We start from the raw sequence: 17,008 nt of genomic DNA on the forward strand, positions 1-17,008 counted from the left end.
AGTAAATTCAGCACTGAAATAAGTATGAAACTACATCAGACATTATTAAATAGAAAGAAATCAAACGTATCATCACCTCAGGCATTCAACAAGTTGTATCAATGGCAATTCAAACCGGAAAAGTACTCACAGAAAAACCCCAGTAGAGAGAGTAAAGTGTGTCCCATCTTCACATCCAACACTGATAATCTGATCCTCTGTTTGTGAGAAATTCTTCTACTTTGTGTAAATAGAAAGATAGAAACTGCAGCATATGAAGAGAAATCAGGAACTACAGAGAAACAAATGCAATGTAATATTGGAAAAGGAAGTTGATTTTTAACTTCTTTACACGGTCTGGGCTTCCTTCCCTTTTACACAAGGCTCACACAACTGAACAGATTTTAACACAGCACATTTTTTTGCAACTTGGTTTAGGTATCCTCTAATGATGAAGAGAGATAAGGTATTAAAATATCCTTCCTGACGTAGATAAGATCATCCTGTGGGCTCGTGCTTCTGCACAAATGGTCAGTAATTATTGATGCTGCTATGAAGACTGCTGCATGAAGTGTTCTTTCTAGAAAAAATTAAGTGATAAAATTGCATGCGTCATACTCACTTTATAATCCATGGGCCTTCTCAACAATATTTCTTATGAAAAAGTGTGTAACAGCTTTAACCAAATAGTTGAACTGCAGTGCTGGAGTGTTCTGGAGGAATTCAAGTTTAAGTTTAGAAACAACCTCACCCACAGGAAGTCTCACCTAGTCTCTTTACCAGAAGTGAATGTGAAGAGAGACAAAGTCCATCCCCCTCCTCAAGATAGACTCTATCTACTTTAAGGGGGCAACATTTCATATCTATATCATTAGCAATAAAGCAATCATTTGAATACAGAAAATATGTTTTGTCTAGGTGCAAAATTATATCACAACAGTTGTACTTAATGCCATAATAATGATCAAATAAATAAAAACCACAACACTTGAGTAGTTGTGAAGTTTTAAATGTGGTGGGTAGTCAAAATTGAAAGCTTCCACTTCCATGCATCAGTGCAAAGGTACTGTAAGGAAGTGAACTGTAAGCAGTCATTTGTTTAGTTATTAGTTAGGAGTTACATTTACATGACATCAGACCCTGGTGCCAGACTTCAGAAGGACTATTTGTGTAGAGTAGGTAAAGTATGAGATAAAGTAGTTTAACACCACCTTGTGGTCATATATCGAAATAAAGCTTATATTATAACTGCACAGTGACTGGAGAATAAGTACAATATAATAGCCTCACTAAAATACTCACATAAATTGGACAAACTAATGTTGGCTGTAGTGCGTCAGTAGATTCCCTTCTTCTATCTCTTTACATAGAGAATACTGTATGTTTACCCATGGACAATGTAGGAACACAGTAACGTATATTCACATTTTGAAATCATACAAGATAATAAAGTGTTAGTACTAGCAGAAAACATATTATATATTAAGTGCATTAAGGGTTTTGGTTAACATTTTTAAATGTCAATGACAATAACATGTTAGAAAAACAATAAATGTTCTGCCTTGTTTTCTTCCTGGACAGGCTTTACTGCTTTGATTGCATTGAAAGCATGAAATAAAGATAATACTTGTGGGTTGTTGTTTCTCTTTTGGTGAAAAGCTTATGAGAAATTCCATCATGTTTTTATTTATTTTTGGTTAATCTGCTTCACAAAATACAGAACGTTTGTATTATTAAAAATGAGATAATAAAATGATCCAAGTTATTTGTATTAATACAAAACAAAAAACGTGCCCCAAAAATCTGAAAGAAAACAAATACACTGTACAAAAGGTATGTGCTTCAGTTCCTTTGAATCTGACCATCTTGTTTGACCTATTGGTGGCGCTGTGACTTCAGATGTTTTGGCTTTTACAACAGACTACTTCTGCAGATAAATTAAAGGCATTAGATAATGTGTTGTCACCCTGTGGTAGCATCTAGTAAGAATCATTCACTGAACAGTTCATGCAGGTATAATTGCATTTGGGTTTTATTCATGATATACAGTATTTGTGTGTCCACTGTGTGCATCTACAGTGCTAAAGCATGTGTCCATACTGCATATATTAGTATCTGGCTCTAATATCACCAAATGTACAACAAGGTTAGAGCCACATGATCTGAATCAGACAAGTAACAAATAATGTTGCAGTACAATGTTTTACACTAAATATAAGTACACAGAAAGTAAGTATACAGTTGATCTGCAAAGCATTTAGCATGTTCCTAGAAAGGCCTTTATTAAAAAAAGGCTCTGCACTATTTACACAAAAGCAGCAAATACACTCAATTGCTGAAACAAGCATTTTGTTTTTCATGTTTTTATCCGCTCCATTGGTTCTGTCCATGAGCATGTCTTTATTGATCTGGAAGAAAACCAAAATGAGTTATTATCATTGGGTACTTTCTGCTCATGGTACTGCTTTTGAATACAACAATGTGTGGTAATGCCAACTAATTTGTCTGTGAAAATATGTACATTTGCCATTTATTAGTTACGATGTTTTAAGTAATGTTTCATTAAACCAAAACATGTCTGGAAAACAACATGCTCTATATAAAAAGGCATTCAAATGCACAAAAAGTATAAAAAGCTTTATTTGGTGGATTTGCTCATTGCTGAAACTGACAAGCAGCACAGCACATTATAAAAGCTTTTAGTATATTCATATGTATATATATAAAAGTGTTTTGTACATGACTTTACCTGCAGCCACATTTATGTAAAGGCTCTCTTCTGGTTCATTACTGGAACCTGTTAGAAGGATTAAAATAATAATCAAAGGACAATTCCTGTACTTTATTTAGACACTGCTGGCCGACAAAAGCATATCAACCATTGCATGTAGTATTTGTATTACTTCATGTTAAACACAAATTAAATACTGTACCATTTCCAGCTTCTACAGGCCCTCCGATTGTTTCATAGAGACAACGATCAACTACAGAGAAGTGAAAATCAACCATGGTTACACCAATCATTTTAATCACAATTAAGACTAAGAGTTAAAATAAATCATATTATTGAACCGGAGAAGGGCTGACCATGGAGGAGAGTAGAATATTCTGGCATGTTTTGAATTTCATCCTGGTTGATCATGTGGTCTGTAGCAGGGCCCTGATTGGTGCTCGGAGATCTTGTGGGACATAGACATGAAGATAATGAAGTGGATTGAATTTAACATATAACTGCTGTAAAGTTCAAAATGAGATAAAAGAGGATTGTACCGACCTGATGAAGACTGAATCTGTTGAATACAAGAAAAACTTAGTTACATTGTTTTTTAATTGCAAATGTGTGATTTTGAGTAATTACAGTTTAATTCATTTGATATCAGATGAAAAGGTTCTGACCTTTTGATTTTCTGTAGCGATACAGGAACAGCAGTGGGAGAATAATCAGTAAAACTCCACAAAGCAGCCCAACAGTCAACAGGACGGGAAATTGAGAGACTTTTCCAGGCCGAGAAGCTGCTAATATAAATAACCTTCATTATTATTTTTGTATACAACACTTTCCTCAAAGCACTTCACAGGAACAGAGCTTCAAGGTCAGAACAAGCCTCAGAAATATCTAAGATTAATAAACAATGACAATTAAATTTTTATTAAAAACCTATATTCACACATTGACACATACATGTACATCTATGGAATATACAAAAGTGTACAAATACACTTACACATAAATCATAAATATTGACACACTTATTGGAACAAATTCACTAAATACACTATAAACAACTTTGAATTCAGTATTAACTGTCTTTTTTAGCTCTGACTCAGCAACACATCTCAAAAAGAGGAAACTGTTTTTTATCATACTCACATTTTACTGAGAACCAACTCTCTGATGACGTCCATCCATCTGCTGAATCTCTCTGTTTACATTTATAAAAGCCTTCATCTGACTTTGACACTGCAGAGATGGTCAGCTCCCTTCTGGTATCGTTCTGGATGAGTTTGTCATTTTTATAGAAATCCACTTTATAAACGGTTTGTGTCTTTAACTTGCAGCTAAGAGTGACAGGAAGTCGCCACAGGACGGACAGGACTCAGCAGGATAATTTGACCATAAACTGGAAAATAAAAATCAAAGAATATAAAGGCTTTATCAGAGACATCATCTTTTGCAGATTTAATACGTTTAGGCACAACTGGTTTAGTCTGGCAGAAGCTGAAATGCCAAGGTGTAGATTAATTAGCCTTTTTTATAAAGTGTTACTAATTTGAAGAGACGTTTGGCTAATGCTTGTCACCTTCACATTTAAAAAGAACATAATACTTCAGAAACAAATATTTTAAATAAATAAAACTCACACTTCATTGTGATGTTGACTGCATTACTGAACTGTCCTGTTTCAGACTCACACCAGTACACTCCACTAAGCCATCTTCTGGTTATTTTGCATGTGGATCCAGTCATTGTCCCCCAGATAGAACAGGGAAGAAGGTTGTTGGATTCATGAAACATCTTCACTCTCCACTCAGTGGAGTTTCCCTCACAGCTCAGTGACACAGGCGTTTTGGTAAAGTGCTGCACACTGTCAGGACTCACTGTGAGAGACGCTGCTGAATTCAAATCTGAAACACACAAAGAGGTGTCATTTAAACCATGCAAACTAAAAAAGACAATGCATTGGTACAGCAAAACTTCCACTTAATTTACCCTAAAAATACAAACGGGAAAAAACTAAAGTAGGAGGAAAACAAAAGTGAAAGTACCAGTTTCTCAATCCTACACAACACATTTTTTAAATTATATGTATTGTTTATGTCTTAAACCATTTAACGAGCAGATAAATATCTTAAAACATATTCCCAACTAAAAAAATAAAGAAAACACTTACCAGTTATATGTAATTACAATGTATTGTAGAAGCCTTATATTATTAGGTTTTGGATTTACAAAGTCTAAGGGTTGAATCATGGCGAACAACAACTCATGTGTCAGGATGAAAAGAGGGTCAGGAGATTAACTCCAGAAGTTGAATCAGTCAATCATCATTCTGTTTTAGAGAATAGTTTTGAAAACTGAACTACGACCTGATGCTGGTGTAAAAGAAAAGTTCCCAAAATAAGTGACTTTGTTCCATTTTGCAATAATGCAAAAGTCAAAACAAACCTCAAGAGCAGGCAAACTTTGATAAAGACATTTGTTGGCCTAATGGTGGTACAAACTATAGAAAGAAAGAAAAAGGAAGAACATACTGACCTCCAGAACAGAGAAACGCAGGCCTGCTATACCAACTGTAAAACACTGGGTCTCCTCTTCCTGCTCTGCAGTAATATCCTGCTGTGTGTTTGTAGAATTCTGCTCTCACAGACCGGTTACATCACTCTTCTTACTTTAAAAAAGTACTCCTAATATCAACTTGTTACCTGTATAAAAGACACCTGTCCACAGAATCAATCAATCAGATTCCAACCTCTCCACCATGGGCAAGACCAAAGAGCTGTCTGAGGACCTCAGGGACAAGATTGTAGACCTGCTCAAGGCTGGGATCGGCTACAAGACCATCAGAAAGCAGCTTGGTGAGAAGGAGACAACTGTTGGTGCGATTATTCGGAGATAGAAGAAAAAGAAAATGGGCATCAATCGCCCTCGGTCTGGAGCTCCACACAAGATCTCGCCCTATGGGGTATTGATGATCATGAGAAAGGTGAGGGATCAGCCAAGAACTACACGGGAGGAACTTGGTAATGATCTCAAGGCAGCTGGGACCACAGTCACCAAGAAAACTATTGGTAACACACTACACCATAATGGATCAAATCCTGCAGCGCCTGCGAGATCCCCTGCTCAAGAAGAACATGAAAGGCCCGTCTAAAGTTTGACAATGAACATCTGAATCATTAAAAAAAAGGCTTGGGAGAAGGTTATGTGGTCCGATGAGGCCAAAATCGCGATCTTTGGCATCAACTCGACACGCCGTGTTTGGAGGAAGAGAGATGCTGACTATAACCCGAAGAACACCATCCCCCCTGTCAAGCATGGAGGTGGAAACATTATGCTTTGGGGGTGTTTCTCTGCTAAGGGGACAGGACGACTTCCCTGCATCAAGGACAGGATGCACGGGGCCAAGTACCGTAAAATATTGGCCGATAGCCTCCTTCCCTCAGCCAGGACACTGAAAATAGGTCATGGATGTGTTTTCCAGCACGACAATAAACCTTAACATACGGCCAAGGCAACACAGGAGTGGCTAAAGAATTAGCACACTTAGGTGATGGAGGGGCCTAGCCAGTCTCTGGACCTTAATCCCATAGAAAATCTGTGGAGGGAGCTGAAGCTTCGAGATGCCAAGCATCAGCCTCAAAGTGGACCAGAATCCTTCCTGAGATGTTCACAAACCTGGAGACCAACTACAAGAAGCGTCTGACCTCTGTGTGTCCAACAAGGGTTTCTCCACCAAGTACTACATGTTTTGCAAGGGGATCAAATACTTATTTCCCACAGTTAAATGCAAATCAATGTTTATCTTTGATATAATGTCAATTTCTGGATTTTCTTTTTGATATTCTTACTCTCAATGTTAAAATAAACCTACCATTACAAGTATAGACTGTTAATTTCTTTGTAGGTGGACAAACTTACAAAATCTGCAAGGGATCAAATACTTATTTCCTCCACTGTACATAAAGTAAAATGTGTTTTATTTTCGTCAAAAAATGTATTATACATTGACCAAACCGATGTTGTTTGGAGGGTTACATAGGTAGATTTGTCTTGAGTAAGTATACAAAAAGAAAGAGAATTGTATAATTACCTTGAGCTTGTCCACGGTAAAGTAAATTGAGCACTGAAATACATTTGAAATTACATCAGACATTATCAAACTGACAAATATATCATAACCTCGGGCATTTAAAAAGTTGTATCAATGGTAATTAAAACTGGAAAAGTACTCACAGAATAACCCCAGCGCGCAGAGCAAAGTGTGTCCCATCTTCAGATCGAACACTGACTCTCTTACACATACGTCCACTTTAACACTTGAAGAAAATTGAGGAAGACTAACAGAACACTGTGGGAGGAAATCTGATCTGATCTCAACATGAGCTCATTGGTATTTTACAGATTTCCTGAGAATAACTAGTCTCTCTTTCCTTCCTGTTTTACATTGGCATGACTAATTCATGCTCATGCCATGCAGATACATTTTAACTTCACTCTCTACCAAGATCCCATTTTAAAAAGGCAGAGTAAATAGTCATTTTTGCTAAACTCATATCTAAGTAAAAATGGATGGCAGTATTATACTTGGGTTTCAAAGGCAGATATATTTAACACCAACAGTTAGATGGTTCATCGGGACAACTGCAGAATGATTTAACCTCTTTTCATTCTTTACCTGAACTTTATTGCAATTGTAATTCTGATTATTTATCATGCATTAGTCTAAAAATACAAGACAAATGTCAGGATGTTTTGGTAAAATAGCCATCTTCTAATATTAGATGTTTCTACTGCTTCATCACTATAGTAATAACATTCAAAGTGACACATTTTTGGTCACATCTCAGCTCTTGCACCTCTAAATTCCTTCTGTCGCCTCAAAGCATGACAGTACTAGATCACCAAAATAAGACGGAAGATGATGAATGTGGATAAATACTGTATTTTAACAATACGGTATTCTGTTTTTCACTTTTTTTTTTTTTTTAATCTGTTCGAAATAAAGATTGAAATGAAATGAATGAAGCAAATCAAACAACTTGTGTAAAGAAAAATCATGTAGAAGCACTCAAGTAGATAAAGTTTATTGATGCAAAACAAAGCATGCTTTTTTGTTTTTAAATACACCTAGATTAAAGCCATATGATGCATTTCCTTTAAATTATTTGCTATTACATTAACTGTACAAAATACTCGCTGATGAATGGAGAGCAAAGCTGCAAATAAGGTTTAATAAACAAAGGTTTCATTTTGGTATGTTGTTTCCATTCGTCTTGTCCTTACTGAAGACATTGTTTGATCTGGAAGAAAACCAAAGAAGAAAGAGATGATACTTTTTTAAAGAATTAGGGTGTTTCATGACATACTGTATCACTCCCATTTACAACATATTCAACAATATATGAAATATATAGAGTGAGTAATCCCAATACTTACATGATGTTACGCTGCATTTTAACCAAGAGCTGTTCCAGGTTTGAGTTCAGAATAAAAAGTTTAATCCGCTGGTGCAGGACTTGACTTCCCTATGAATTAAGAGATTATTATTATACATTTGTTTACAGTATTCCCCCAGTCAAAAATGTAAATGTATTGGTATACATTTTCCTCACAAGAGGGTAAAGTGATAGTTTGATAGAAGGAATTTCTTTTGATGATTCACAACAGTTAAACATGTATGTATACAGATAAATGAAATATAATTTGCCCTGATGTTTAGTTCATGAATGCATAGAATTGGCAGAAAATAAACTTAACAAACATTGACAAAGTTATATATAGGATTTGAACATTGCTGTCTTTGGCAATACCAGGGGCGTTTCCTGGACCTGGAAACATTCGGGGCTTAGCCCACAGTGGCGGCGCCAGAGATTTTCTTTTGGGGTTGCTGTGGGGTAGCTTGACGTTTCATAGAGGGTGCTCAAACATGTAGGGTTTCCCATTAATGTACAGGGCGCTACAGTGGAATGTTCTACTGCAACACTCCCCACGCAAATACAGTGTACCCACGACTGTTACAATGAAAGCTCGATAATCAGCACGGCATATAGGTGTAAGCTGATTTTTTTTAAATATTGAAGTCAAATGCATCAATCTGGTGCACTTTGAGAGCAACATTAAGAGATCTATGGACATCTCTCAACACCTATTTGAAACAGAACTGTAAACAGATGTTCTTATTCTTTATGGATATTTTACAAATCACTCCCCTTTTAAACTGTATTCTTGTTTTACTTTCATATAGTATTTCATAATGTGTTCAATGTTTGTCATTTATTCTCTTGTTTTTTTTATAACTATAATGATCATATGAAGGTGTGCCTTGGAAATAATCTTTTACATAATAATTGCATTCACTGAACACGGGAAATTACAATCCTGCCGTCCTCTCTAGTGTCATGATGAGGTTCAGGTAAAGCACGTTAATGTATTATATTCAGGGTTGCACATCGCTTTTTTAGTGAGTTACTCAGATGAGTACCAGGAGACAGCGTTTGGTACTCACCCCACACGAAGCGTGGTCCTCCTCAGTGTCTCCTTCACTGTCCTCTTTTTACACTTCTTGCAAGCTAGATGATGAAGATGATGAAGATGCACCTCCCTGTCTCTTTTTAAGCCTCTGGTTTGCTTTCTCCAAAACTTGTTGCCAAAACTGTGAAGTCCTTGCATTTCCTGAGGCCAAGTTGAAGGATCAAATACTAAGAAATTATCACATGACTTGAAGTCATATCTGATTTCAGATGTGGGAAGTTACTAAGCACACTTATTCAAGTACTGTACTTAAGTACAATTTTGAGATATGTGTACTTTACTTGACTTTGATGCTACTTTGTACTTCTACTCCACTACAGTTCAGAGGTAATGGTGTACTTTTACTCCACTACATGTATTTAATACCTTTAGTTACTTTACAGATCTGGATGAATGATGTGAAATCAAGTCTTAAATCAGACTTTAGTTCCACCTGGAGTAAATTCACAAGCTACCCTGCAGTATACAAAGTCATTCAAACTAGTTGCCCCTTTACCAGCTTTGATAACACTTTACTGATCAATCATTATAAAACATATCAGGAGCGCTGCTCCTCTAGCTTGGAACACTATGCAATTTTTTTTTAAACTGAGCATTTTGGTTCCCTTGCATCATTTTAAAGCACGGCTGGATGAAATGTTATTAGATACCTGTCATTGTGAATAGGTTGCTAATTTATACCCCTGTAATTATGTTGTGATGTCCTTTTTGTTTTCTGTTGTTTTTATGTGTAACGTTGATCTCAATGGGATTTTTCACCTGGTTAAATAAAGGCTACAAACAAACAAACACACATATATATTATTCTGAAATGGACCAATCTGCACAATGACTACTTTTACTACTTTAACTATATTTTGATAATACTTTTAAAATTGTACTTTAGTAACATCTTGAATGCAGGACTTTTACTGTAACAGAGTATTCCTACACTCTACTTCTAGTTTTACTCAAGTACAAGATCTGAGTACTTCTACTTTTATTCAAGTACAAGATCTGAGTATTTCTCCCACCTCTGTCTGATATCAAACTCTTCCATTAACACCCTGAGTAAGTTTGCAAATGTATGTTTTACTCCACCTTGTTGTAAATAAAACTGCAGCAGCTTGACCACAGAGCGTGAACGTTGTGATCAGCTGATTTAGCGCAGTTCTCCAGTGTGTGGGCGGGGCACAGAATGTGCTCAGGGGAGTCTCCCACTGCAGCCAGTTGGTGGAGGTTTTGCACAATTCTGTTGTTCATACCGACGTTAACCCTGTCTATCCACACAGTGAACAACTCGGTCGTCCAGTGATCTAAGCCTCTGCCTCCTGTAAAGCTTCACAGGTCCGTCGGTTCTGGCCTGCACGGCTCGGCCAGCACCCAGTTCAATCAGTCAGAGAAAGTCAGAAGATTTTTTGCAGGGAACGAAACGGCAACGTAGGTGCTTAATGTCTTTGTTTTTTTTTACATGTCTAGTAGTTTACTCCATTGAGTGTTGACAAGAAACACGTGTAGATGAAATATGTGTTTTGTTTTGATGTTTTGAGGTACGCAAAGGTGCAAAGTGACACAAGTGACGTTATGCACTTCAGATTTTTGCCGTGCATGCGTACCTGCGTACCAGTTATGTGCACCCCTGATTATATTTAGGGAGAATTGTCCGAGGCTACAGAAAAAACATTCGGGGCTTTGGCGACGCCACAGGGCAATACCTTGTGATAAAAAGATGTAATGACACCCTAGCAGGCAGCACGTAACAATAACAAAAACTTTAAAAGGCGAGTAGTATTTCATCATACCTGCTGCAGATGCCATCTGCACATGTGAGGAAACACAATCCTCCGGTTCATTTTTCTTCCCTGCTAGACAGATCAGGAGTAAGCATGAAAAGACTAAACTTATTGCATGTTTTGTTACAACATAAATTCAAATACTCACCCTTCTTAGAAATGTTTTTGAGCTCGAGCACAGAATATGTTGCATCCCTGGATTCATCTGAAATATACAATTTATTTTATATTTAAAAGAGTGAACCTTGAATTGTCATATTCCAGTATTTACATTGACTATACTGTACCATTTGCAGGTTCTTCTGGGTCTCTGATTGTTTCATAGAGACAGGCATTATCTGAAGAGTAATCAAAATCAAACCAAATTCATATTAAAATCCCTCTATATGAACTCCCACATTTTTTAAAACAACTAATGAAAAATGGAAATGCTACTCGGTTAATAACGTTAACAATTAATTCAAAACGTATTAAGGATTCAGGCTGACCCTGAAGAACAGAAGCATATTCTCTTTGGTTAGTTTCGTCCTGGTTGATCATGTGGTCTGTAGCAGGGCCCTGATTGGTCCTCTGAGATCTGGTGGGAAAAACACCCGTAGTAAATGAAGTGGATTTAGGAACATATAATTGTTGTCATGTTCATAATTAAAAAAAAATAGAGTGTTGTACCAACCTGCTATAGCATGAATCTGTAAAAAAAAAAGGAGAAAAAAAAGAAGACATTTGCTGCTATGTTATTATGCATTGCAAAGTGTTCTACTGTCAAAACAGTAGCCTACATGTTATTACAACATAGTCAATCTTATATCAGAGGAAAATGATCCCACCTTTTGACTTTCTGTATAAATACAGGAACAGCAGCAGGAGAATAATTAGTAAAACTCCACAAAGCAGCCCAACGATCAGCAGAACGGGAAATGTTCCTGGCCCGGACGCTGCTATTATAAATAATCTTAATTAATATTATATCTCTTCTCTGTAATAAATTAACTTTATAAAACATTTATCTTACACAAACAGTTTGATTCAGAAGAAACTAAGCTTTCTTTATCTCAGACTGTAACACAGCTTACAAAAAAAGAAGGTTTTTTTGTAATCATACTTACAATTAACTGAGAACCAACTCTCTGGTGACGTCCAACCATCTGCTGAATCTCTCTGTTTACATTTATAAAAGCCTTCATCTGACTTTGACACTGCAGAGATGGTCAGCTCCCTTCTGGTATCGTTCTGGATGAGTTTGTCATTTTTATAGAAATCCACATTATAAACAGTTTGTGTCTTTAACTTGCAGCTAAGAGTGACAGAACGTCCCTCAGCCACAGGTCGGACAGGACTCACCAGGATAATATCATCATCTGAAAACAAATGAAAGAATATAAAGTATTTGACAGAGACATCAGCTTAGTCTGGTCTACTCTGGCAGAAGCTGAAATGTCAGGTAGATGTATGAGGACATTAAAACACAGAATATTATCTTTGATCATTGAGAGAAGTACCCTGGAAATCATTCCGCAAATTGGCCTTTTTTATAAAGTTTTACTAATTTGAAGAGACGTTTGGCTAATGCTTGTCACCTTCACATTTCAGAACAACATAATACTTCAGAAATAAACATTTTAAATAATTAAAACTCACCATCTTTAGTGATGTTGACTGCATTACTGAACTGTCCTGTTTCAGACTCACACCAGAACACTCCACTAACCCAGCTTCTGGTTATTGTGCATATAGATCCAGTCATTGTCCCCCAGGAAGAACAGGGATAAAGGTTGCCAGATTTCGAAAACCTCCTCACTCTCCACTCAGTGGAGTTTCCCTCACAGCTCAGTGACACAGATGTTTTGGGGAAGTGCTGCACACTGTCAGGACTCACTGTGAGAGACGCTGCTGAGTTAATATCTGAAACACACAAAGAGGGGACATTTAAAGCATGCAAACGGTAAACGACAATGCATGCAAAAACAGATTAAACAAGTCTTAAAAAGGAATGTTTAATCCATGCATATATTGTATTTGTTGAAAGTAAATAATTGGTGTTGTTGGTTTTATGTTATATGTACAAATCAGTGATTCCGACACATTATCCATTTAAAAGTTGGGAGGGGGCAAATAAACTAAAGTAGGAGGAACGCTGTAAAGCGTCTAACAAGTAATATGTAATGTAAATGTAAATGTAAAGACAACTTTCAGAAAATTATCTTATCTTAAAGGAGAGGTGTCATGGCCATTTCCACTGATCATAATTCCATTGTTGAGGTCTACTAGAATAGATTTATACTGTGCATTTTTCCAAACTCACATTGGTTTCTCATACAGCATCTCTGTAAAGTACTTGTATTCACTGAATTTCACTATCTGCCTTTAACGGCTCGTTGTAGCTCCAATAGCTCCAGCCCCCACCCTCCCTGTGAGCACAGTGTGCTCTGATTGGTCAGGACGTTGTGAATCGTGCTGAGCTCCGTGGAGGTGTTGTTTCCTTGTTTAGGATACATAGCGAAACACAGCCAAACTCATCCTGAGCACACACAAACTCACATCCGAAGTAAAAACAATAAGTGTGGCTTGATATTGAGTAAGAAAAAGGTTGATAAACGCTGTGAGAATGGGTCTGCAGAGAGAATTTCGCCGCGATCCCAACTGTCTGTTATCAGCCTGCAGCCAGGGAGGAGAAATCAGCTGAGCTGCCTGCTCCCTGCACACAGATGTGTGTGTGAGGAAGTCCGTGGATTGGTCAATTTGGACCAATCAGCGGGGGCTTAACGTAACGGCTCCGCGGACGTAACGGCTCCACGGATTGGTCCATTTCGTTCCGGGTACGGGTTGACATCATGCCGTACCCGGAAGAACCAAATGGACAATGACGTATCTCCAACGAGGCGTTTTGGGGAGGTATTTTCTGTGTTAGAGTTTTACTCGCTACAGGGTGTACTTTGAGGGTTTTTGACTCTGCACACCGTTTACATGCATAAAAACCTTCATAACACACAAGGGGACGGGTAATAACCGGAAAAGCATGACACCTCTCCTTTAAAATTCAGTCAAGTCCAGAAGCTGAATCAGTCAATCATCATTCTGTTTTAGAGAAACAAATTGAAAACTGAACTATGACTTGATGCTGGTGTAAAAGAAAGTTCCCAAAATAAGTGACTTTATTCCATTTTGCAATAATGGAAAAGTCAAAACAACATGCCTCCAGAGCAGACAAACTTTGATAAAGAAATGTTTTGGCCTAATAGTGATGCAAACTAAAGAAAGAAAGAAAAAGGAACCACATACTGACCTCCAGACCAGACAAACTTAGGTTTGCTGTACCAGCTGTAATACACTGGATCTCCTCTTCCTGCTCTGCAGTAATATCCTGCTGTGTGTGTTTGTCCATCAATGATGAAGAGATCCTGTTCAGTCCCATTCTCGCTGCCAGGTAGCAGCTCATAGCTGTAGGAGTAGCCTGACTTTTGGGGAACAGCCTTATACCAGTAGAAGCTCCAGCCAGCAGAAGGATGATCAACCCTGCAGTTCAGAGTTACTGAGGCTCCAGGACTCGGCCATGATGGAGACACAGTGAGAACAGGCTGAGGTCTTTCTGTTGGAAAGTGATTTAATGATAAAGTTATGATTTATAATTGGTGGGTTACATGCACGCATTGGATCCTAAATATTTCTTGAATACAGTATGCAAAAAAACAAATGTAAGTGTGAACTGTATAATATAACAACCAAAATGGTAGTTATCAGTTATTTTGTTTACAGTAAAAGAAAATCCATTTGTCACAGGTAATAAAGTATAACCAGGTTTGTTGGTAAAGTATTATCTTTATGTAAATGATTTGATATAAGAAGCTGATCCCTGTCTGTCTTTCTGTTCTTATTTTAATGCTCTATTTTGTGATAACACAAAGCACATGATTGTATACATCACCATACAGCATCAGTGGAGGTGTTCTCATAAATAAATAAAAAATGCTTTTATTGAACTTGGTCATGTTGGTATTACTTTGATCACTTACCTGATACATTTAGATAGATTTTATTGCTTATTTTTGTTGATCCCCCGTGCAGAAAAAAGCATTGGTATTCACCACTGTAGCCTGTAGCTAGAGGGTGTAATTTAAAGCTCTCATGTTTTTGGTAAGAGAGAAATTCTCCACCATCCCTTTGTATTGAGTAATACCAGTCGCTGTCTTTGTCTCCTGTAATGTCACACTTGAAGGTAACAGACTCTCCAGTAAAAGAAGTGGCCCAGTTTGGCTCAATGGTCAGCACAGCATCTAGAAACCATCACAAGAAACATAAAGTAAAATGTGTTTTCTTTTTGTCAAAACATTTATCATAAATTGACAAAACGGAACACACAAAAAAGAGGATGTTGTTTGGATAGTTACATAGGTAGATTTTACTTTACTTATATATTAGTAAACAACAAGAAAGAAAATGGTATAATCACCTTGAGCTTGTCCACGGTAAAGTAAATTCAGCACTGAAATAAGTATGAAACTCAGAACTCAGACATTATCAAACTGACAGAAATCAAACATATCATAACCTCAGGCATTTAAAAAGTTGTAACAATGGCAATTAAAACATGAAAAGTACTCACAGAAAAACCCCAGTAGAGAGAGCAAAGTGTGTCCCATCTTCACATCCAACACTTTTAATCTGTTCCTCTGTTTCAGAGAAATTCTTCTACTTTGTGAAAATAGAAAGATCGAAACTGCAGCATATGAAGAGGAATCAGGAACTACAGAGAAACAAATGCAATGTAATATTGGAAAAGGACGTTATTTTCTAACTTCTTTACACGGTCTGCGCTTCCTTCCCTTTTACACAAACCTCACACAACTGAACAGTTTTTAACACGGCACATTTTAGTGCACCTCTGTTTAGGTATCCTCTAATGATGAAAAGAGATAAGGTTTTAAAATATCCTTCCTGACGTAGATAAGATCATCCTGTGGGCTTGTGCTCCTACACAAATGGTCAGTAATTATTTATGCTGCTATAAAGACTGCTGCATGAAGTCAAAAAGCGTCCTTTCTAGAATAAATTAAGTGATAAAATTGCATGCGTCATACTCACTTTATAATCCATGGGCCTTCTCACCAATATTTAATATGAAAATGTGTGTAACAGCTTTAACCAAATAGTTGAACTGCAGTGCTGGAGTGTTATGGAGGAAATCAAGTTTAAGTTTAGAAACAACCTCACCCACAGGAAGTCTCTCATAGTCTCTTTACCAGAAGTGAATGTGAAGAGAGACAAAGTCCTGCGCGCAAAACTGTATCACAACAGTTGTACAGTACATAGATGACTTAATGCAATAAGGATACAAAATAAATAAATACCACAACACTTCAGTAGCTGTGAAGTTTTAAATGTGGTGGGTAGTCAAAATTGAAAACTTCCACTTCCATGCATCAGTGCAAAGCTAAGGAAGTGAACCGTAAGCAGTCAATTGTTTAGTTATTAGTTAGGGAGTTACATTTACATGACATCAGACCCTGGTGCCAGACTTCAGAAGGACTATTTGTGTAGAGTAGGTAAAGTGGTTTGACACCACCTTGTGGTCATATATCGAAATACATGTTCTACTGCACAGTGACAGGAGAAACATTTTAATAAAATATCCTCAGTAAAATACTTACATAAATTGGACAAATTAATGTTGGCTGTAGTGCGTCAGTAGATTCCCTTCTTCTATCTCTTTACATAGAGAATACTGGATGTTTACCCATGGACAATGTAGGAACAAAGTACCATTTATTCACATTTTGAAATCATACAAGATAATAAAGTGTAAGTACTAGCAAGAAACATATTATATATTAAGTGCATTAAGGGTTTTGGTTACCATTTTTTTATTTGAATGACAATAATATGTTTGAAAAATATAGAATGTTCTGCCTTGTTTTCTTCCTGGAGAGGCTTTACTGCTTTGATTGCATTGAAAGCACGAAATAAAGATAATACTTGTGGGTTGTTGTTTTTGTATTAGTGAGAAATT

At 37.0% G+C, this 17,008-nt stretch overlaps 1 protein-coding gene and 1 long non-coding RNA gene across 2 annotated transcripts in view; both read right to left on the reverse strand.

Moving 5' to 3' along the window:
* The window catches only part of LOC117498006, a 145,359-nt gene that overhangs the window by 73,247 nt on the left and 55,104 nt on the right, over positions 1-17,008 (reverse strand). The gene's annotated exons all lie outside the window — the stretch shown is intronic.
* Positions 1,945-3,107, reverse strand: LOC117498072. Its single transcript, XR_004557532.1, has 4 exons — positions 3,067-3,107; positions 2,913-2,963; positions 2,729-2,776; positions 1,945-2,387 (listed from the first exon to the last, which is right to left on the reverse strand). It is a non-coding gene; the product is annotated as an uncharacterized LOC117498072 (long non-coding RNA).

The sequence above is a fragment of the Trematomus bernacchii genome, unplaced genomic scaffold (genome assembly GCF_902827165.1).
Source record: "Trematomus bernacchii unplaced genomic scaffold, fTreBer1.1, whole genome shotgun sequence".
Lineage (NCBI taxonomy): Eukaryota > Metazoa > Chordata > Actinopteri > Perciformes > Nototheniidae > Trematomus > Trematomus bernacchii.